Genomic DNA, 22,971 nt, shown 5'->3' on the forward strand with positions numbered 1-22,971 from the left:
AAAAAGATTAAACATCCTTTCACATTATCCCTTAATCACAGGCAATTTCCTTGATGCAGGAGTTTCATACCTTTCATAGGGATGTCAAAATGACTCATCTAAGTAAATCAGCTGCAAGACAAAGGAAGAAAAAGTTCACACATTTGTTGTTCCTTTTGTAATGCTGCAGCTCCTGCTTTAAAATGACAGAAATTTCCACTTGGAGTTTTGCGTTTAAGTGAAAAATCTTCTCCTTTTATATTTTATGCTTTGTTCAGTAATAAAATGCCAGTGATGTTAACTAGATAGATAAATATTGTTATTACATGAACAAAGTATTTGTTTCTGGTAAAACTGCACTATTTAAGCAGAAGAAATATAAACTACTAAAATATATTTATTAAATATAAAAATTATAGTATGTTTTGTGTATACATGATACATACTTCAGTTTACAGACTCATCTATAATCTATAATGAAATTTGTAATAAGGAACAAATGCTAGAAATAATTATATTTTAAAGACTGCTGTTTTGAAACCACAACAAGATAAGGTTGTGTAGTTAAAAATGTTTCCTTCACTACCATACATCTCTTTAAATGGTGGGAAACAAAAGAAGGTAGTAGTTCTCATCAGAAATCGAAGTCAAATCTGACCTATGGACTGACTGCACAGGAAAGGAGAGACTGTTCCTAAAACACAGATACTATTCCAAGGTCGTAGTTCCAATCACTTCAGTGAAGTGATTGAATAAAACCTGAAGATAACTTCTACCTGCTGTCAAAATTTCTTCCAATTAATTTTTTACAAATTCTAGTACATGGCTTTGGGAGGGTAGAATAGGGGGAAAATAAAAGGGGGGTGGGGAATGTTATATACTTTGAAGCCTGCCAAATCTAAGCAGATTAACCTTCAGTTTTAATTGTTCTATACTCTCTTCATTTTAGCTATGTTAGTGACATGGTGCTTATTAAAGACTACAGAAAGGCAGTGGTATGTTCAGCGTGGTCTTCTGAGCAGTTGAGCAGAAAAATCTGCTTCTCATCCATTTCCAACAATGAACAGTTCATTCACAAGTGAAAAGGAGAAAGATTGCTGCTAATCAGCAAGTCCAAAAGGCAGCAACCCATGGTCATCTTCCCCCTCAAAAAAAAGTTTGAGCTGGTCAGTCTCACATAATTTCTTACAGAGCTTCATTACACCATTCATTATGACATTCACACCAGTCTAGGTGTGCTGGAGGAGGGAACTTAGTACTTATCTGGAATTTCTCAAAGTTTAGCAGTGGCTGCCTCTAAAGGTTTGGGTCTACTCACTCAGCAGCTGCTGTTCAACAATCAAGTTATGTTAAGATATGACCAGGGATAGCAGCCAACTTTCCCCAAAGCACATGCCTCAAACATCCAGTAGCAATCAGGGCTGGCTACGTTGCTTCTCCCGAGACTGCTTCTGTACGGGGAAGGTGTTTCTTATCCCTATTTCTTTACTGAAATCTCCAGGTCTCAAATTTCTTTTAGCCTCATTGATGAAGTAGGAGAGGGAAAGAATTAATTTCTTTTTGCAATTCAACTTTTGGCTTTTTCCACAAATGGTAGTTATGACAGTCCTTGTGTTGTTTTGAATAATGTTAGAAATAATGTTTTCTCTCCCCACCCCCCCATTCTAATTGTGCTGACTTTAAATAAAGCATTTATTGAGTTTTCCTTTAAATAGTGTACAGGGTAGCATCAACGTGACATTATGTTCTAGTTCTTTGTGTTTTATATATATGAAAGATTATCTGTTTCACATTGTTCTTTTACTATTCATTAACTTTAATGATTGTGTGTTTCTACCATATATTCTGTGAGCTCCTTAAAGTAAATCTCTGAGTGGTATTTGGTTTTCCTTCTTCCTTGGGTCTTTAACTTTTATTTAAAAAACATATAAGAAATGGTGCCACGTTTCCTTGTGCTTGTCCTCTTGAATTATTCCTTATTTTTTAAAAGATTTTACCCAGAGTTCACAGATTCTGTTAACTCTTTTATATTCATTCTGGCACAAAGGATGGCATTTTTCCAGGGTTGGAATAATTTTTTTTGGTAACTGTCTAAAGTTAAATACTTTTATAGGCTCTTGAGAGCTCTGCAGCTCCTTAACGTTTGCCATCTGTACCTGGAGGAGATGTCTTATTTCAGTGAGCATGGCTGTGCTTCTGTGCCATGACTATACAGAGCTCAATCATTCTTTTGCAGTTTTCACTCCCAAACTACCAAAAAGCTTCCTGAACAACACCATCTGAGATGTATTTTAAAATTGGTCTGTCTTGTGTGTAGTCACTATGAATGTAACACCAGAGTACTGCAGTCCCAATGCATTTTCTTTGCATTTTTCTTAATGAGGAAAGTAGAACGTTGTTATTCCAATTTCACATACAGTTATACAGTCCAGCATGCTTTGGTTTATAACTGCCCCAGTCTTCTGGTGAATGACATACTTAATTTTTCAACCCCTCAACTCGTGTCCTAACTACTGGAGTTTTAGTATGGTTACTGTTCTTTATGTATGCCTTCTATCTCAACCTTTTAAAAGAAAACTCTTTAAAGGCATAGGATTCTACATAGTCTGAAATTTCTGAGGTTTTGGATGAAAAATGTTTACAAATTGTACAGATTTGAGCACAAATTTGAGTCCTCCTGCTCTGTTGTATTTTTTATCTGCCCAGGTGCAGGGTTTTTTCTTCCCTTGCTTTACACGTATGGACTTTCTCTGTCTATTGTAGCAACATGCAAAAACATTAATATTGTATCTGAGGTGCCTGCTGAGTGTTTCCGACACCCTGGGAGGGGCACACATGTTAGTAATGATATCTCCAGCTGCTGCTAAATAAATCATAATGCCATCTTAAAAACATTGACAAAATAGAACCAGATTCCATATTGAAAGCTGGCCAATCTTTCATATGAAAGTCTTTCACAGAAATTCCTGGGCACCTGTTATAAGACTTACTCTTCACTTTTAATTAAAAGATATCCATAAGTATTTTTATTAAAGACCTAAGCACACATGATCATCTTTTTTTTCATCTTTTGTTGTTTTTTTTTTCTATAAAGTGTAAAATCATCTGCCAAATATTGTACTCTCTGCAAATTTTGTAGTTCGAGGGTCACATTGAAATGGGGAACCTGAAAGATGAAAGAACGAGTATACAACTCCCAAACTATGTTTGTATATCCAATACATAAAATGCTGCCCTCAAATGCAGATGTTTTTATTTTATTTTGTTTTGAGCTGTCCTCTAGAAAGGAAAACATAATCCTGGTATCATTTTCTGCTGAAGAAGCATGAGTATATTAGAGAAAAAGTATTACACACATTTTAATAGTAAGGAATGAAAACATACATGGGATAGGATTTTTAAATAACTCAACAATGCTTCCATATCTTTTGCATAAATGTACCCAACTGAAATAAAATTCCTCAACTTCAAAGGTTCTTTTGTTATTTTTGTGGTTTCCTGTTGTATGATGAACGGACAGGCTTCTGCCTTACTACGTAAGTTTCTCCTGCGGTGTTTTTTGCACTTTGTGATCTTTTCATCTGTATTACCTGACTTGTTTTCTCTGAGACAAACTGCACAGTTACAGAATTTACCACCAGCCTAGAGCACTCAAATCTGCTAGTAACTCTTTATAGAGGTTTTTCATGTTCATTCGGTACTTTGCTTTCATGGGTGTTAAGAAAATGTTTTTAATAGTCTTTTTCAGAAATATGACTTTGGGGCAATTTTTCCCTGTGTATCTGTAAGCTCTGCAAACCACAGTCTGCTTTCAACATGGGGTTTCAGGTAGTCATGTCTTCTGCTCTTGCTACGTGTTATCCTTTGGAACAGTGCTTTCATATTGTTTTAGCCTAATACCATAACACCAGAGTAATGGTAGTTGTTTTAAGAGTGTGACGTGAGTGAGAATCTTAGGGCGTGCAGACTATGGGGAGAATCATATGTATGCCAAAGTTTTTAAAACTTTCAACTTTAAGGCTCCTTAAGAGAAAGAATTAGGAAGCTGAAAGGCAGAAGTAAGTTTTTCATGTCAGCTAAACAAGCTTCATAGCCTTCACATGCAACAAAACCAGTCTGTGTTAGAAGGAGCATGCTTAAACCATTAGCTGTTCTGTCAGTGGGATAGGTAGAGTGTATGTTCGGTATGTATGTAGAAGTAGAGTGTATGCTGCTAATACTAACATGCCATTTTCAGTGCATAAAGATACTGTCATGCTGAAATTCTGTGTCATGTGAGAGCTGTTTAGAGGTGGAATGTAAATCAGAGCAGCAGTGCAGCACCACTGAGTGTTGACCTCATTCCTGAAGGTAGCCAATTCACAAAAGCATTCAGAATATTTATCCATCAGGAGCTCCTAAAAAACAGAAAACACTTGATTGGACAACATAATCGGGTAGAAATTAGCATGTACTTGTATACATTTTGGTATCAATCGCCAGCCAGCTGTGACTAGTATGAGTGCTAGTTTGAAATCATTCCAATATACAACATCATGCGTGTGTGCAAGCAAGAAATACCACCAAGAATCTTAAATCGGAGGTGGTGTACCAAACATCTACTAATTTAAGCTCTGTAGAAAACATTGCCAAACCAGAAGGCCCTGTGCGCCTTTTGTTTTATTTATTGCCTAACACCTTGAAGAAACTGTTAAAACACTGTTTATTTTTATGTGAAGAGAATCCCTGAATTTTGCCAAGTTCAATGTTAGCATGGTTTATAGACCATTCCCATGCCCACAAGACTGGAAAGCCTGCCCAAGGGCACAGGAAGGGTGTAGTCTAGTTTGGAATGGCTTAATATGATGAAGGATGTAATGTAATCAGTGGATACTAGAAAGTAATAAAGCATTTTGGATTAAAGATAGAACTTAGAGGGTTTTTTTCATCTAGTTTAAACATATGCAAAGGAATGAAAAATTGTTGTGTTATGTTTTGGAGTTTTTTAAGTTTCTTCCTCTAACCTTGTACTTTAAGACATTTTACTTTGTGAATATTGCATAGGTAACCGTCCATATTTTAGAAGCATATTCTGTTCATTAGTCTCTTCTCTTCCAGTAAAGTACTTAACAGCTAACTGTTTAATTGTGAGCTCATTTAAAACACATTAATAGTGTAACATAAAATGGATCTAGAGTTAAAATTTAATGGATAAACCACTGAGAGTATTAAAACTGTTCCATATAATAAATAAAAAAGGGGAGTAAGAACTGTCTGGGGTATTGTCATACAAAAAGTACGCAAAACATCTCATCTGCTTTCTGGCACTAACCCAGCTGAGACCTAGCTACCATGTAAAAAACAGATTAAACTAACATCCATCAAGGTGAAAGATAATTATTGCTTGTGTCAGACAACACCTGTTTTTGAAGCATTCCTCAACTGAGTTAAACTAGAGACATGCTGAAGCTTTCCACTGAATTTTACATTTGACAGTTGCCCAAAGCAATTGTGTCTGTGAAACACCTTCACCTCTTCCTTTGTTTACTTATTGGGCAGACTAAAAATGTTAAATACTAAACAGAAAATTTTACAATTAAGCAGAAAATCCAGCAGTAAAATATGTAAAGTCAATGATGGATGTTTATTGAAAAAATGTTACAATAGTCAGTCTTTGTGAAGTCTACATACAGATCTGTTGAAAACATTCATTTGAGAATGAATTCGGCTTACATTACTCAAGTGAGTAATCTCACTTACTTCACTGGAAGTTTGTAAGAGTGAAATCAGTAGTCACTAGATAATGCCATAATGCACCCTCGCTATCTTTGAAGAGCACTGCATAGTTTGTAAGGCAAGATGTTCATCCTACTGTGTAAATTAATCTGTATCACAATAGCAAATTTTGCAAGTCCTGCTTCAGTTGTGCTAGACAGCTCAGAGCCCATGGATCAAAGTGCATTCTGTTATGTGAAAAGCAATTATATGTATGCATGTTATAGCTTTCATAGGTCAGTTCACAGAATCATTTGGGGTCTTTTCTGTTTTGTTTTGCCTTTTTGTAAGATGTGGGATAAAGTTTGATTTTGTGACTGTAAGATCAACCAAAGGTCTTTTGAAATAGAACACTTTTGAAATACAACTTATTTTTCCTCTGTATAGAAAAAAAGTTGAAAACTATGTCATCAACTACTCTGCAAGGTACAATCTAACTTGATCAGGTTAAATACTGAAAGGTCCAATCCAGAGTTCACTTACATCAGAAAGGGTCTTTTAATTGGTTGAAGTGGGGTTTGGATGATACCTGACAGAAAGGTCAGGTGGATGATTATGCTAAACAGTAACCCCTGAATTAATTTGATGGGAGGAGATGCTGCTTTAGAAGAGAGAGGGAAGTGCAAGTTTTGGTAGGCTACAAACTACATGTTGAGCCAAGAGGGAAGAGAACTGGGAAGGGGTACAAGTAGTGAAGCACAAATCATCCCATTAAATGCAAAACTGCCAGCACATGGTAAACTATGGTAAACTGCGTTCAAAAGGTAAAGAAAACCCCTCTGCAAAAAATGTGCTTCCCAAGAGAGAGACACAGAGGTCCATAGCAGGGAATGAGCTGAGGTCACAGATGTGGTGTTTATTGGGGCAATAGATCCAGAGGCAGCACAGCACGCCTCATTGCAAAAGGAGGCAGCAGTTAACAGTGATTGGTACTCGCTGGTTTTAATGACACACAACTTCTAAAGACTGCACACAGATTTGAAAACAAACATGATCAGATGGAGAGATGCAAAACAGATAAAATGTGTAGGGCAAAGGCCTTAAAGGAAAAGGTTCTGCCACAAACAGGTCAGGGGAGGCGCTTGCATCAGTACAGAGAAAAGATGTAAGATCATCTTGTGGGAAATCTTGGCTGAATGATCAGGCAGAGGAACTATTTGGGCCACCTTATCTATTCTTAAGAGTTTTATCTGAGAGCACGTCAGGGCAGTATGGTCACAGCAAGGTTAGTGCTGATGCCACCCACAAATAGAGGGTTTTGAAGGGATTACAATGTTACCTTTCCCATTGAAAACTCATTTGGAGGGCAGACCTTGGTCAGGAGAGTGTGTCCTTAAGTGAGTAACCATACTCCTGAGAGAATTAACAGAGCAGCAAAAAGAGGCAAAACAATAAAGGAGTCCACAAATTGCCTAAAGTCAATGGACATCTCACAAAAAACTTAGTGGCCTGTAGAGATCCCTGAGTTTTTGCTAAAATTGTATACAAAAGCAGTGTTAGTTACTGGCAGAGGAAGGACAGTGGATGACAAAACACTCATGAACATTAGATAAAAAGATTGCTCTGCAAAAATCATGGTCTTACCGTAGATGACAGAATGACCAAGAAAACATTTCATAATACTTTAGCAACATCACCACATTAATTTCCAGAAACTTCAGAACAATGTACGGACAGAGACCCAAATGTAATCTGACAGTATAGTAACCAGAGGCAGGAGTTAAGAGTATGTAAACAGTAAGAGTGTGTCTGTGGAAAGTGTTTTAGAGACTATGCCTCAATAGCGGATGAGGTCAGTGGAGAAAGCTGTCAATTATTTGAGCTGGAAATCTACATTGCTGGGAGCTGTATTAACAATACAGCTGGTACTGATTACATAAAAGTAGTACAGGAAATACCAGAAAGAGAAGATAAAAATGTCCTTTGGTTTAAATGTATGAAAAATACATCTTTGTAGTTACAGTGATAACTGTGGAAGGTCTTCGTGCATTTCTTCACATCTCTCTTAATGTACTGATGCCATACTTCAGAACAATGGGCTTAGAGCATGAGTCAGTGACATGCAACCTAATTAAATAAAAGGTGTACTTGGTGATCAGAGAAGTGCAATGAGATCAACAGGAGAAACCAAATGATTAGCTTCCATATGATGTTTTTCAGGGTTTTATTTTTCAAACAAATCTAGTACAAGTACAGATCTAACATACATTCTTTCAAATCCTACAAAAACCCACAAAAAACACTGTTATGGTTATGAAACATAATAGTCTTTGCCCTGGAGTTTATAGCCTAGAACTATTTAATTGCCAAGTCTATATTTCTACCTGTGTTAACACTTTAACCTCTAATACTGTCCAAAATGGTTCAAAACTCGTAGAGAAAAAGCAGGGCAACATACAATCTGAAGAACAAATCATTGCAATTACCTGCCAAAAAGGAGATGATCACAGCTGATGTCTGGTTCAAGGAGCTGTTCCACAGACCATGTGCAACAGCTGAGTCCCATGTAATAAACCCTCACCCATTCATCTGCATGACACCACATACTTGAGTTGGTATCAGTGTTGACCGTGGCACTATATTTATCTTACACAGTTTTCCATGACCTCCAGATAGCTACATAGCTAAAACTTTTTTATGAAACTTTCACCCACTCATATATCAGTTTCTAACACATCTTTTTGCCTGGTTCTCAGAAATTCAGTTCTCCATTTGCTTCTGCTCAGAAAGATAGCTAAAATATTATTTTCCTGGACTGTTATTTCACTCACCTCTCTCTCACCATCATTCTCTCCGTAGTCTAAGTCAGCAGAAGTGATTTATCTTTTCTTTTGAGGAGATTTGTGGCTTATATGAGCTTCTCATTCAGCATCTAAAGGTCGACACCTATTTTTAACCTGTTAATAATGCCAGTGTCTATTTTCCACTTGTTACGTTTTCAAAAGAGCACCACAGTGCTTTCATCCATATATTTGGCAGAAGCTCCATTAAGAACTTCTAAAGAAGAGCAACCTATTCATCTTCATTGCCCTTAGACACAATGCCTACAAAAAAGTTGCCAACATCAGACTTCTGGGGTTCTGAGACACCTGCTCCTCAAGCTGATGATCATTGTTCTGGTCTTCTATTGTAAAGCTCTGTTGTAATTTGTTCTCTTTTATTTAACAGTAGAGCTTTTGGGGGCAGGTACTTAGGGACTTTTTCTGCTTTGCCTTTATGCAACACTGCTAGGATGTGCAGTGATGCCAAAAGAACAATTAATAATGCTGTACACAAAATTACGTAGTGGCCAGAGTTATTTGCTGGTACCCTGTAGCTTATGAAATAGCTATGCACAATAGCCGATAAATGGAAGAATTAACTTTTGCATGATCTACTGGCTATCTTGAATTGTCTTGTAGACCCGACCTTCCTTCAGCATGAAGCAGGGAGGTTCTGTGTGATTAAAGATGTCATATCTAAACATAGACTTTCAAAAAGCTTGTGGCATTTGCTGTGTAGTTTCAAACACCGTACTGTGCATGCGTGTGTATATTTGCTACTTCGGTTCTGCTTATTGCAGAACTAATAAAACCGGACCCAGCCACTTTCAGTGACACTGCTTGCTTCTCTGCTTTCTCTCTCTGAATCTCTTAAAAATACATGCATCAACACAGCAGTCTAACAAGCCATTTTAGGAGCCGATTTGATTGATGCTTCTGTAATAGGTTGCCAGTACAAGTCCTACAACAAATTAGAAAGAAATGGGAGAGCAGGGGCACGCACAGGGTCTACAGACCAAGGGTCAACTTCCTAAGTCTCACAGAGGAGTCAGTGTTTCAGCTGGGGAGTAGGTTTGATATACTATTCTGAACTTCCCAGAAGAAAGACAAGGGGATCTAAAGGATTAAACACATATTGGTCATCCACACCTGTCATTGTGAAAGGAAAAGCAGCCTCAGGGGGGCTGGCAACAAAACCGTTCCTGTCCATTATCATTCTAGATGCCAGAGGTAACTTTCCCCTTGGATCATGAGGTGGGTGCCCACAGCCACTCCTTCTCCAGTTTGAATGAATCCCAGCCCACAGCCTTTTTGTGAAAAGGCCAGGAAGCAATAAAATCACTCCCATGTATTGGGGGTGAAAAGAAATTCTCCTTTTTGTGTTGCAGCAGGCTGGCACGGAAAGCAGCACCCAGCAAGGCTTGCTCAGGCTTTGCAGCAGTGGGGCGATGTGCGAAGGCAGGGTGATGTGCGAAGGCAGGGCGAAGTGCGAAGGCAGGGTGGAGTGCGAAGGCAGGGTGATGTGCGAAGGCAGGGCGATGTGCGAAGGCAGGGTGATGTGCGAAGGCAGGGCGGAGTGCGAAGGCAGGGCGATGTGCGAAGGCAGGGCGATGTGCGAAGGCAGGGTGATGTGCGAAGGCAGGGCAGAGTGCGAAGGCAGGGTGATGTGTGAAGGCAGGGTGATGTGTGAAGGCAGGGCGGAGTGCGAAGGCAGGGCGGAGTGCGAAGGCAGGGCAATGTGCGAAGGCAGGGCGATGTGCGAAGGCAGGGCGGCGTGTGAAGGCAGGGCGATGTGCGAAGGCAGGGTGATGTGCGAAGGCAGGGTGATGTGCGAAGGCAGGGTGATGTGCGAAGGCAGGGCGGAGTGCGAAGGCAGGGCGGAGTGCGAAGGCAGGGTGATGTGCGAAGGCAGGGCGATGTGCGAAGGCAGGGCGGAGTGCGAAGGCAGGGTGATGTGCGAAGGCAGGGCGATGTGCGAAGGCAGGGCGATGTGCGAAGGCAGGGCAGAGTGCGAAGGCAGGGTGATGTGCGAAGGCAGGGCAGCGTGTGAAGGCAGGGCAGCGTGTGAAGGCAGGGCAGAGGGGAGGGTGCTGCACCGGTGGGCTGGGCTGGGCTGGGCGGGTGGCTCTCGGCAAGGGCACAGCTTGGAGTGTCCAACAGCTGGGGAAGGGAATGGAGAAACTCAGCATTATCGCTGGAAAAGTTCAGAAGGCAAATTCATGGAGCATCTAGGGTGTGGATTCAGGTCGTTGTGGAGAACATATGGAACGAATCAAGCAATGATTCAGGTTATTTTTCAGATCACTGATAACAATACAAGTGTTGGGGCATACAAAACGTTAGTGCTTCAGATCAGGTCCCTGTGTGGAGTGTCAGTAGGGTCTTGCCCTTCAAACAGTGACCCGGGGGACGCGCTGCCGGCGGCTTCACGCGGTTTGGGGCAGCGCAGAGCGCAGGCGGGTCCCGAGGCAGACACCCAGTGGTTTACAAACCCCGCAGCCATCGCCCCGGTTCGAAGGGAGGCTGGATGGAGGCTCCGCCGCTCCACAGCAGCGGCACCGCGCGCGGCGGCCGTTGGGCGCGCAGGTGCGGGCGGGCCGCAGCCGTTACCCGGCTCGCGGCGCCTCGCGCGGTGCCGCCCGTTCCCCGCCGGCGGGCTCCTTCCCGCGCCGCCTTTCCGGGAGCGCGGCGGCTCTTGCCGGCGGGGGGCGGCCGCCTCGGCCGGTGCCTGACTCCGCGGCGGGCCCGAGGGGCTGCTCCGCCTCGCAGAAGCCTGGCGGGTTCAGTGCCTTTGGCCAGTGAGATAAGAAGGTACCCGGGACTTGTTAATGGCAGGTACAAGGCATTCCTTTGTCTGGCTGTTTGAAACCGAGCGGGTCTGCGGTCCAGGCTCGGGGTGCCGGCTAAAGTTCTTCCTTATCGTTATTTGCATCTGTACAACTGCGAACTGCGCGGTCGGGGGGAGTGCGACCGGGGAGGGCGGGAGCCCGGCCGCCTGCCCCGCGCGCGCCGCCCGCCTTCCCGCCTTCCCGCCCGGCCGGGCCCCGCCGCTGGGCCGCCCGCCGGGGCGCTGGGCCGCCGCTCGGGCTCCTCTGCGGCTTCTTCCCCTTTCTTTTGTTTGTGGTGGGTTTTTTTGCTTTTTGGGATTTTTTTGGGGGTGTGTGTGTTGTGGCTGTTGTTGTTTTTTAAATGCAGCAAGACAGAGAATTCCTTGCCTTATTCCTGCAGAGTGCAGTCCTCTTGGGTGAATAGGAAAACCGGCAAGTATCTTTGGAAGTAAAACTTGCCCGCAAACCAAGTGAACCAAGGAAGAGCTATAGAAGTACTCTTTGGCGTTAAATGGTAAATTTGGAAGGTTGAGTTGGAAAACAAAGTTAGTAACGCCACATGTCTTTAAATTGCTTTAGGAATTTTCTAATTCTTGAATCTGCCTTCCTGTCATAGTTCAGCTGAATAAAAACGTCTATATAGCTTTGTTAACAAGCTGTATCAGAGAGGTGATATAACGTTGTTGGTGATTTTTACAGCTGCCACTGTGAGTGATCTCAGGTTTTTCCACTCTTGGATGGAAGGAGGTAGCGAGTGGCTCAGTCTCACCAGCTGGTGAAATGCAGGTTCTTGTGCAGCGTGATTGTTCTGAACAGTTGTAGGTATCACTTATCTGTTGGTGTTGTAACGCTCATCTGAACCCTATGTAATATGCAGTCAGCACTTCTAATGTGGTCAGAAATATTCGACATTCATATGTGCTAGCGAGTTATGAAACTGATTGTGAACTTGAAATACAGGACATCTTGCAGGGTCTTACAAGTAATTTTAAAAGCCTTGAAAAATTTTCCAGGTTTTGTTGGCTGATAGGTCTAAAATTGATAAAGTATGAATTGAGAATGCTGTAGAACTTTTATTAACGTTAAGAAAGGATCATAGCAGTCATATGCAAGCAGGTTGAGATTTTGGGTCAATGAGGAGCAGCAGCATAAGCATATCAAATGCACTATTTTCGGTTTTTTGGTTTTTTTTTTTAAGGACTCTTTCTGGTGTATGTCAGGAATGCAGGTGACAAACCTTTTCCTTCTGGGAAAAAGAAAAAGGTTTCAACTTCTCTATAATAAAGAGAATCCAGCCGGAACATAAAAATGAAATAGTAGTGCAGGGAGCCAAGTGAATTCATGTGTGCAGAGTATTTTTTTTTTTTAACTGACTATATCTGTGAACTCCCAGCCCTGAAGCCTATTTGAAGTAAGATAGGAAACTTCAGTCTTGTCACAAATGCAGCTACAACTTGTCCTGGGGAAGCCTTCGTAATGGGGTCAGGTAAAGTTCAATGAACTACCAAACCAGCACTATTTCAGAAATGCTAAGGTGCTCTTTCCACTGATCTCTCCACTCTCTCTGCCTGTTATTAAACTGGTAGTTTTTACAACATCAATAAAGAACTTTCCTACCCAATTGCCCCAGACAAAGGCCTGAAAGCTAGGTTTAAACTATGAAAACTTTGTGTTAGGTTCATTTAGATTGTTTTGCTGTGTCAAATACTCACTTGAGTTCAAAAGTTCAGATGAACCATGAACTTTGTCATTTCACAGCAGGCAGTTCTACAAATATAATCCACAAGTGAAAAAACATTTGAGATTTAAGATGCGTTTGTTGTTCTGTGTGGAATATACTCGGAGTTCTTAATTCGCAAAGTACTGCTTGACTTAAAGAAACTTTTACCTATTTAAAAGACAGAAAAAATCTAAACACAATTAAGCCAAATAATTCCTTGATCCCTGACCTTTTAGGCTTTCAAACCAACACATATTCAGTGACTAATCATTACTGCACAAACTAAACCCAGCTAATCTTCTTAATAAATTGTGAAGTCTTGTATGTCTCATGGTTTCAGTGATGGCTTTTCTCCCCGTCTGGAACATTGCAGAATATCAAAACAAATGGGTCATGGCTTTATGTATTTGTTTAAAGTTTGAATCTATGTCATCTCATGATATAGCCTTGAGTTGAGCAGGTTTTACAAGCGTATGTGAAGACTGTTAGGAATGAAAAATCAGTCAATACAATTTTCATCTATTTATTAGATAATAAAAATGTGTGGGCGAAACCAGTTTGTGCAAAACTATTTTTCTAAATGTGGAAACTTACCAGGAACCGAAGAGCCTGTAATAAATTCAGCTTTTTTTCCATGAAAAGGAATTCCTTATGCCTACTCTCTCCTTCTTCCTAGTAGGTCTGGAGACTCAATCTATTAGGAAGAAGCAGCATTTCTTTTTCAGACCTAAATCTGGAATCAGAAACAGCTGATTTAAGGCTGTTGTCCCTGGCTGTTCATAAATTGTAATTCAGGGCACCCCAGTATTGCTACATCAGTTTAAAACAAACAAACCCAACATGACATTATCTGAAATGTATTATGTATATTTAATTATTTTTACTTTAGAAAAAGTTAGAAATCTTGAACATTTCCTTATGCTGTGTAAGAACTGGGACCTTGTTTTGGGGGCTTATAGAATTACAACACTCTTGGGACGTCTCATTTATAAAAACATAAAATAATGATAGATTTTTGTTAAAGTTGCTGTATTTGGTTTCTGTATGGGGCATGTGCTCTTTGCAGGAGTCATTTAATTGTTTGAAATAATTAATTGCTATTGCATTACTCAGCAAAGAACACATATAAGCATAGGGAAGAAATTAGCAATTGTGTCCTTTGTGAACAACAAAGAGAGGAGAATGAGGAAACGTCAAATTTGGTGGACATCTGCAACAGTTCAAAATCTGTGTTGCTAAACCCATAGTTGTAGTTGAGAATGTGATTGAGGTTGCGATGTTAATTGTGATTGTTGTTAGGATCGTTACCTTCTCTCCTCCCTCTTCCTGAAAGCTTGCATCTACTAAATGGAAAAAATACGCATTGTAAGAAAGAGCCCGTTGCCCGTCTTGTCTGACAGTTGCAAATGTTTGTTATCTAGGGTTGTTCTACAACATTATTGTAATGAAATGCACCCATTCCAGGAGCTGGCAATACTCGACTCATGGGGCTAGCACTGCTGCACCAAGCATAAGATTTCTTCCTGCTTTCAGGTTGTTGTGGGAAGAAGCCCAGGGAAACAAAAGCAGAATTTCCAGAATACAAGCAGCACATTTCAGTGGCAGTAGCTTCCTGCTAGCACTGGCAGGAAGCATCATATACCACATCAGTGATATGCAGTATGAGCTACAGACCTTCTCTGAAGGTTTGGTTATAACCTAATTTATACATATGCATGTAAGTCTTAATTTCTTTATGCTGGGTAAAAATCATAGAGCAGTACAAGCTTTCAGAGTTCTAGGTCTAGGTGAGGAGGGCTGTCTTCTGTGACCTCTCCTGCCCTTTCTTCTAACACTTCTGGAGATGGGGTGGTGGTGGGAGAGTCGCTGGAGATGAAAGCCATGGGCTGCATCACATCAGGGCATCCTTCTGTAACATCATCAGCCAGTGACCTCAGATGCTGTGATGCAGCCTAGCATCAGAGAAGGTGCACAGATGGCTTTATGCCAATTGAGCATTCTGTCCCTTCTCTGAGAGCTCTGTGTGAATTTGTGTAGAGATGCAACATATGTATAAACTTCCTAAAGTGCTGTATGATGTGTGAGCTGAAGAGAATTTCAGGGGTGGTGGTGGTTGGTTGGTTTGTTTGTTTTTGCAAGGTACAGTTTAGACCAAAATCTTGTATAAATTTCTAACCGAAGACAGAGTTAACTAATGGTGAGGTGGCCCTTCATTGCTTCCAGTTGTTGAGGCTGGTATAGCAAATGAAGAGCTGGGAAGGGGAGGCTGGTTTTCTCCTATTCTGAACATGGCCAGTGGTTTTAAACATAGTTTTCTTTTCCCATTTGGGAACATGAGTTTTAGTGAAGAATATTCTACTGTAATGAGGCTGCAGCACTAATAATGTTCATGTAATATAGTACTTCTCATTTTATTGTCTGTTTTAATCAGCTTCAGTGAGACAATAGAAGAGCAGCATTTCTCCTCTTATAGATATCTCTTGCATAAATATATGTTCAGGGTCTAATTCATTGTGGCAGGTCGTAACAGCTGAAAACTTCTGAATAGGTCTTGTGTTTTTATCATCAGTTCTAAAGATATAGTAATTGCTATACAGTATACTTAATGTATTTTAAAGTTATAATAAGAAAATCAAAATATTAATTAAAAAAAAAGGGATGGCTTTTTTTGTTGGATGTTTCTTCCTGTAGGTCATCTGAGTTCTGTGTAGGTACAAATAGCAAAAAAAGATAGACACTGAGATTCATTACTGAAGCTATGTAAAAAAGGTCAAACTTGTCTAGTACCAATTCATAAATTAGACTGTATTAATCTCTCATATTGTTTTGACCAAAATAGAATAATATTGGTGATAAATACAATGAATTTTTCTGTTCAGGCTGCTGTTAATTGGAGTGATCAGATTATTCAGTGAATGGAAATAACTCTAGGATGGGAGACAGACATAGGTATTGGGTTGCTTGTGAAAGCTTGAATTACTAGGTTTTTTAATTATTTATTATAATTTGTTATTTGTTTTAACAATCTATATTTATTATTTGTTACAGTTGATTACATGATTTTATTTATGTTACTAGTATTGATGTACTGACAATGTGTCAGCATAGGAAGAAAGCACATTACCTGCTTCAAGAATGCTGAAGTTCTGTTTTTTGTTGATTTAAGCACCTTAAATGGTGTAAGTTTTTCACAAGCTTCTGGAGACTTCCAATGTTGACTGGAAAACCTGAAACAAAAAGTTGGTTTCTGCTATTAACCATTTATTGGTCCATTTGCACATATTTGGGAAAGAGAATTTTCAGTGGTATTTTGGCCTTTTGCTCTGCTTGCACGGTAAGTAAAACTGAAAAATCTTTAAGGTGATTTCAGAACCATTCTGTTTAGACTTGACATAAAAACATTTAGAGTATTTTTTGGATGACAGTGGTGGAAAATTTGTACGTTTTTTTCCCCAGAGTGGTTGAACCATTACTAATTCAGTGTTTCCTGATCTTATCCATATAATGCAGTATAGGCTTTGAACTATGCAAATAGTATCCTTTAAGAGTAAATATTACAGTGTTACATTTTTACTGCATAAATGTGTTATTACTTTGGTTAATTACTAGATCCACCAGTCTTCTGGGGGCTGCCACAGAGTTTCAACTGAAGTCACTTAAAATAAGGGCTGAACAATAGAAAAGCTGAGACTGGCACTGAGACCACAGAAAAAGGGTTTGTGCACTAGTGCATATGTTTACTGCATGAACAGAAAGCATGCCAAAAGGTGTAAGAACCTGATCCTCTGAGTGCTCAGAAGTCTGGAAAGAATTTAGTGGTATTTGGTGTGTATCCAAGAAGGGAATAAGGAAGTGGTAAGTTGCAGTCCCAACTCTGAAGTCTATGTGGTCAAGCCTTGCCGCTAGTTTGGGCAAAAAGACAACAGCTGCAATAGTTTCAGTTTTGCCATTGGTCCACAGGAGCAGTGAGATGTTTCTTCTAGTGACTTGTCTAAGTGTTTGTGTCTTTAAATGCCTTAACAGGAGTGTTTAAATACATGGAAGCTTACTTGTGAAGAAACAGATGATAAAAGCAATAGGAAGAGAATATATGAGTATGTTCAGTTGTAGTAATCCCAACAAGGAGTTTGTCTTGGGTTTTGTCCGCATTGGGATTCTCAAGTGTTTTCTTTGACATCCTGCTAGGGATATTGTCAAGAGAGAGGTTTGCTTTGAGCAAAAAAAATAATTCCCATTTTCCTGTCAAAGGAGGATCATGGACAGCAGGCTAACCATAAATCAACATCATTCCATGTTTCATATCCTCATCATCACATCAGGTACCTGTGCAAGTTGTGGTTAGCAGGTCTAACGTTTTGTATTGATTACTGACTGCAGGACTGTAGGTTGCCTGGGCCTGCAGCGCTGCCTCCTTTATCCTTCAGCCACTTGCTCAGTTGCTGCCCTCTCTTTCCCTATTCTTTAAATTGCTTTTACTCTAACTGTTAAAAGTGGGTTTTATACCTCGGTTTTCTCCTGGCTAGATGAAAGTGAGGAGCTGTCAGTACCAGCTTCACAGCCCATAAGACTCTGTGCTGTTAATAGTTTTCACCACAGTGTTTCGGAAGTTGGGCTGTCGCAGGAAGCAGCCAGGGTGCATTTCTGTACCCTGTGGACCTGCCTGAGGCCACACAGTAAAGTGGCACTCCTCCCTGGTTTGTGTGTCTCCACCTTGGTATGCCATAACTGCTGCTGGCCTGTCCTGTGCCCTAGGAGGTTATCCAGCCCCAATAAAAACTCCAGAGGATTAACTAATGCACTGTAATGAAAATGCTGGTGCATTGTCAGAGCATCCACTGCTGCAGGTTTCTGATGTGGCTAGTTCTTCAAACTTAAATTCTTCTGCATGTGTTTGCTTTTAGTGTTTCAAACAAGCTTTACCAATCTCCAGGGGAGCTGCTGCTTTGGTCAGTTCTAGTAGTGGCCTTCCTGGTGGTGCGTTTCCGACTTGAACTGGATAGTGCTGTTGGTACAACACTTTAATAATTTGTTTTGGCTTTGTAAAGTCAGTCAAAGGAAATCAATTTCTTTCTTTAAACAGTTCACTGTGCAAAGTGTAGACGGCTGACTCTTAGACTCTAGCTCTTTCATTTTGTTCACATTTCCCTACTGTCACTGACTGACAATTCAGCCTACATTTTACTTCAAGGACATCTGACCTTTTGTATTTTTTTGTTTTCTCTAAAATCATGAGTTCTCAGCTGGTGAGTCTGGAAGTTTGTGGGCATGCTGGAGATCGGTATCTATTCCAAGTTCAAATGATGCTGTACTTGTTCCTTTTGAGGTTTGGATTCTGTGTGCTTCTAGAAGGTATTAATTCTTTAAGGCTCATCTGTTTTACAACCAGTCTCATATATCCACCTTCATATGAGCCTGTTGTAAATCATAGAATCATTTAAGTTGGAAAAGACTTTTGAGATCATAGAGTCCAACCATTAAATACCAATAAGATATTTAAATACCAGTAATACCAGTATTGGTATTAAATGCCAATAAGGAATGACACTGCTGCTTCAGCTGTTCTATTAGTATAGGAAATACACTTTTTTCAAAAACATTGTATTTTAATGGAATGGCTTTCTGTCACAAAAACATGCAGAAAGCACAGCTCAGGAGAGGCAGAACAGTGGAAATGGCATCCTTATCCTGCATCATCTAATGTGTGGCCTAGGACAGGTGAAGTACCTGGACTCAAGACTCTTCTTCTATATGGAAAGAAAGCATAGATCTTTCTGTCTTAGGCTTACATAATGATGTCTTTATGGCAGCAGAGTAGCAGAAAGAGATCCATGGGTTTTTTTTTTTTCAGATGAACATTTGGATCTGCTGGAAAACATGCAAGTCTAAGACCTGGCTGCACTGTTTCCTAGGGATATCGCATCTTGTACTGGTACTTCTGTGATGTGAGGGTTTTAGCAGAGTCATAGATCGCTGTTCTTCAGATGGTCCAATGTTTAGAATAGTGCAGTATTATTAAAGTTAGGATTGGCCTATTGAAATCTAGTTAAAGGCCTGGATTCCTGGGCAGGGTGGAAACTCACGGACATGGGGGTGACTGCTTAGAGAGGTGCAGGAGAGGAGAAGGAAAAGGTAAAATCAAGAGCTGATGAGAATTTTTTTGGCCTGAGAGGATGGATTCATCATATCTCAGTGGCACTTTCAAGTAACAGTATACCTTTTAGATGTTCTTGCATCTGTGATCTCTGCTCTGAAAAATCTCCACTTGCATTCTTTCATCTTACAGCTGGAATATTGAATAAGTGACCTTTTCTGACTCAGACACATTGCTGTCTCTGACCTCTTCAAACCATGGTTTCACCTTTGTTGCTGCCAGATGCCTGACTACCTTCCATCTCCCATGTCTCAGCACCTCAAAAACTGTCCTTCATTCCTACCAGAGTCTTTCCTGTTGGTCTGTCACCGAGCTGCTTTTCTTACCACTTGCCTCTCAGATCTTTATAATTGACAGGCATTTACATTTTATTCCACTTTAGGAAAGCAGCTTCCATATGGAAAACACATTTTATTTGATATTTGATTTATCCAGGAGCTGATCTTAGTCATAATAACTGTTTTTTATTCAGTGTTGCTGGTTTTCTTTCTCTATTTTCCAGCTGGACTGTTTGAGGCATAGGAGGTCAAGTGACTTGTCCCAGACTGTGAGTCAGTGCTGTGAATTTGGACTAGAACCCAGTAACCTAAAGGCTCCCAGTATTCTCCTCTGACCATCACTAGACCATGCAGCATCTCTGAAAGGCCTGGCTCTATGGAAAAACACAAATTAAGAACACTGAGTTTGAATCTTAATTCCCAGAATGTAGTTATTGAGCCTTGTTCAGATTACAATGAAAATATGTTTTTTTAAGTGAATAAACCATGTAACAGCTTTTGGGTTTCGGCTTTGTCTCTTTCTCTGCCCACCTAAGTAGTGGCAAAATGTTTTTTATCAGCCACTAATACAGGAGGCAAAGCATGAAGAGGAGGACATCTAGAAATGTTTGGCCTGTGACCACGATTTAACACGTACTTTGGACAGACTGACTCCCTTTGTAGCTGCATGCAATTGTAGTTGGGTACTTCTTCCAGTTAATTTGAGCATACTGCTGCTTATAATTTGAGGGTCAAACCCTCCTTTTAATCTGTGGTATATACTAAGTTTTGTCAAGGGTGCCTTCTGGAACACTTAGGCTTCAGAGATCTTAATACATTTTGTTTGCAGAGCAGCTCCAGAGGGTGATGGGGGCACTCCCCTGTTTTTATAAAGTGTGATAAAAGTGCAGGGAAGCTGGTGCAGAAGTTTTTGCGAAGTCTGGGACTCCAGCCTGAGGTGTTTAGACCTGATTTATCAGGGAAAAGAAATTATGTTGCTTATGCTTTAAAGGATTTTGGTTATTGTTGTCTGGTTAAAAACTGAATACAAACCCCGCTTGTTTCTATGTATTTCCACAAGATGCAGTTTCATAGAGACTTCTGTCACAGGTTTTAGACTGACCGCACCTGTAGCTGGTTGTCCACTCAGTGAAGAATTAATTAGTCTGCAGACATGAACTCCTTTGCTGAGGACTGATCAAACCGTTTTCTGTTTTCTTTCCCCATCCACTGGTTCCTCATGCTGGTCTCCAAGCTGATCTTATGCAAGTGTGAAGTAACGATATGCCTAGCCAAGTCTTAAGTCCTTGTTCTTAAGCATTATAGTGCTAGGCGTTATCATCTGAACGTATTGATGGGGCAAAGTTATTCTTATTCTGGTTTCAGGGACCAGCAGTACAATTATACAGAAGCTCTCCGGAAGACTGTCCCAGGGCAGATAGAAGGAATGGGAATGTTCAGATTAATTGGTTGAAGAGTTGCTAAATTATAGGCAGCTGAAAAGAGACTTTTATAATGCAAAATATTGGATAACCTTCGCTTTTGCTGAATTGGCTGTGAATAGAACAGAGCTGACACTGGTATGTTGCTTTGGCAAGAGCCACTGTTACATTATCAATATGGCCATCAGATCGAGTTCTGGAGAAAACAACCGGACTTATAGGCTGCGCCAGTTGTGCTTGGCACCTGTGTTTGTCTTTTTATTTCCTGTTTTCTTTTGAATAACACTTGCCCCTGGCTGATGACACCTCTTTTGTCATGTCATAGGTGATTAGTTAAATTCACTTTTAGTCCTAGAATACTGATAAATCTCTCATCAGCACTGTGACTTGCATATCTGTATTACTATAAACCAATAAGCACTAATGATGACACCTTACGTAGTCTTCTGCTGGATATTTAAAATACTGAAGCTCATCTAGTTTTGAAAGTATCAGAGTGTGATGTTGTCACACTACTTTTGGTCAGCTAAGCACATTATCAGACTGGTTCCTATGTCAAATGTTTTTGATGAACTTGAGAATTTGTAACACAGTAGTGATGTTTATTTGCCTTTAGATTCCCTCTATGAGGTCAACATAGCTGTAGCAGATCTGAGACCTATCTACCACACATGCAAATTAACCAGCTTGCTAGGTTTTAATTTAAATTTTAATTTAAAATTTTGATAATTTTGTAAGCCTCTGTACCAGGGGAAATACAGATGGCACTCTCACTGGTGCTTCCCTTAAAATACTCAGTAAAGAGGTTTAGGTCCAGTGTAATTTAAGCTTACATTGAAGAAGTGCACACAGATGAAGTGACATCTACATGCCATAAGAGTCCAAGGGAAATATTTCAAGGTTAGCAATTTTTGTAAGATGTCTGCTCTTTGAAATTCAATCCTCATGGAAATTCATATTCTCATGAAAATTTCAACCAACTCCTAACAAACTAGAACTGGAGCAAATCTGTCTGGTTTTGATTTTAACGGGAGTCAAAGCTGTTGGTTCAGTATTGGACGACTTCAAGAAGACTGACTCACATAGCTGAAGTTAATTTTTTGCTGAAACATTAGGTGAAACAGGGCATTACAGTTGAGGTTCTGATTATAACTCCTCTCTAACACACTCACATAATCATGTGCATACATAACTTTTAAAACTTATTTTATCAGTTTATACCGATATACACAGAGTTGAGGAAGTGTTGCATGCTGTGGAGTTTGTGGGGGCTGGGAAGAGGGTATTGGTTCAGTTTGGTTTGGTTTTGTTTAGGCTTGAATTTGAACTCTAGAGGTAGGATTTTCCAAAGGATAGCTGTCTTGGATATTTTTGGACACAGACGCTTGTGGAATGGAGAATGTGTGGTTCAACATTGTTTGTCTCCATTTGGAGAATGCCAGTTAATTATTACTCATACTTTATGGTGAAAAGAAAATACTTTGTTTTCCAGCATTGTCTGTTGTTTTTCTGCTTTTGAAACTTTCTCAGATAGTAGAACAGGAACTGTATGTGTTTTGTAAATATAATTAATATGTTATGTAAGCAACAGATTTTTTTTTTTTTTTTTTAGCTTTGCAACTGTGAAATGGTTAGCTTTAGTGCTAGCTCAAGCTTTAGTGCTAGCTCAGTCTGGAAAAATGAGCTACTCTAAATAGCAAATTACAGTTCTGCTTACTTTGTTGTGGGAATACAGTATGCAAACTTGCAGTGTAAACTGTTGCATTCAAATGAGAGAAAATGAGGGCTAGGGAGGCTTGCCTGGTTTTTCACCTGCTGCAGTGAACTTCTGACTTCACAGAATTTGTATAAAGCCTAGAAAAGCATTAGAATTTAACAGCTACTGGTCTTTCATCAAATCATTTGTAACAACCAGTGCTTGGAATACCAGTTGCTCCCTTGGGTTTCGTATGTGCAACACAAGAATGTAATTTTACTTTCACTCTTTCCCATTTTGCTTTCACTCCTATTTAATAAAAATTACCAAACACTTTCTAAGGTCTGCTTTGCAATGTACTTTGCCAGCCTCCCATAACTGT

General features: G+C 40.1%; 1 long non-coding RNA gene across 2 annotated transcripts in view; it reads left to right on the forward strand.

Moving 5' to 3' along the window:
- Positions 1-11,189: 11,189 nt before the first annotated feature.
- Positions 11,190-22,971, forward strand: part of LOC129736777 (uncharacterized) — a 43,530-nt gene continuing 31,748 nt past the window's right edge. For both annotated transcript variants that reach the window (XR_008733840.1, XR_008733841.1), the window contains exon 1: positions 11,190-11,330. This is a non-coding gene — a long non-coding RNA (uncharacterized LOC129736777). The remainder of the gene's footprint in view (positions 11,331-22,971) is intronic.

The sequence above is a fragment of the Falco cherrug genome, chromosome 9 (assembly GCF_023634085.1).
Source record: "Falco cherrug isolate bFalChe1 chromosome 9, bFalChe1.pri, whole genome shotgun sequence".
NCBI lineage: Eukaryota > Metazoa > Chordata > Aves > Falconiformes > Falconidae > Falco > Falco cherrug.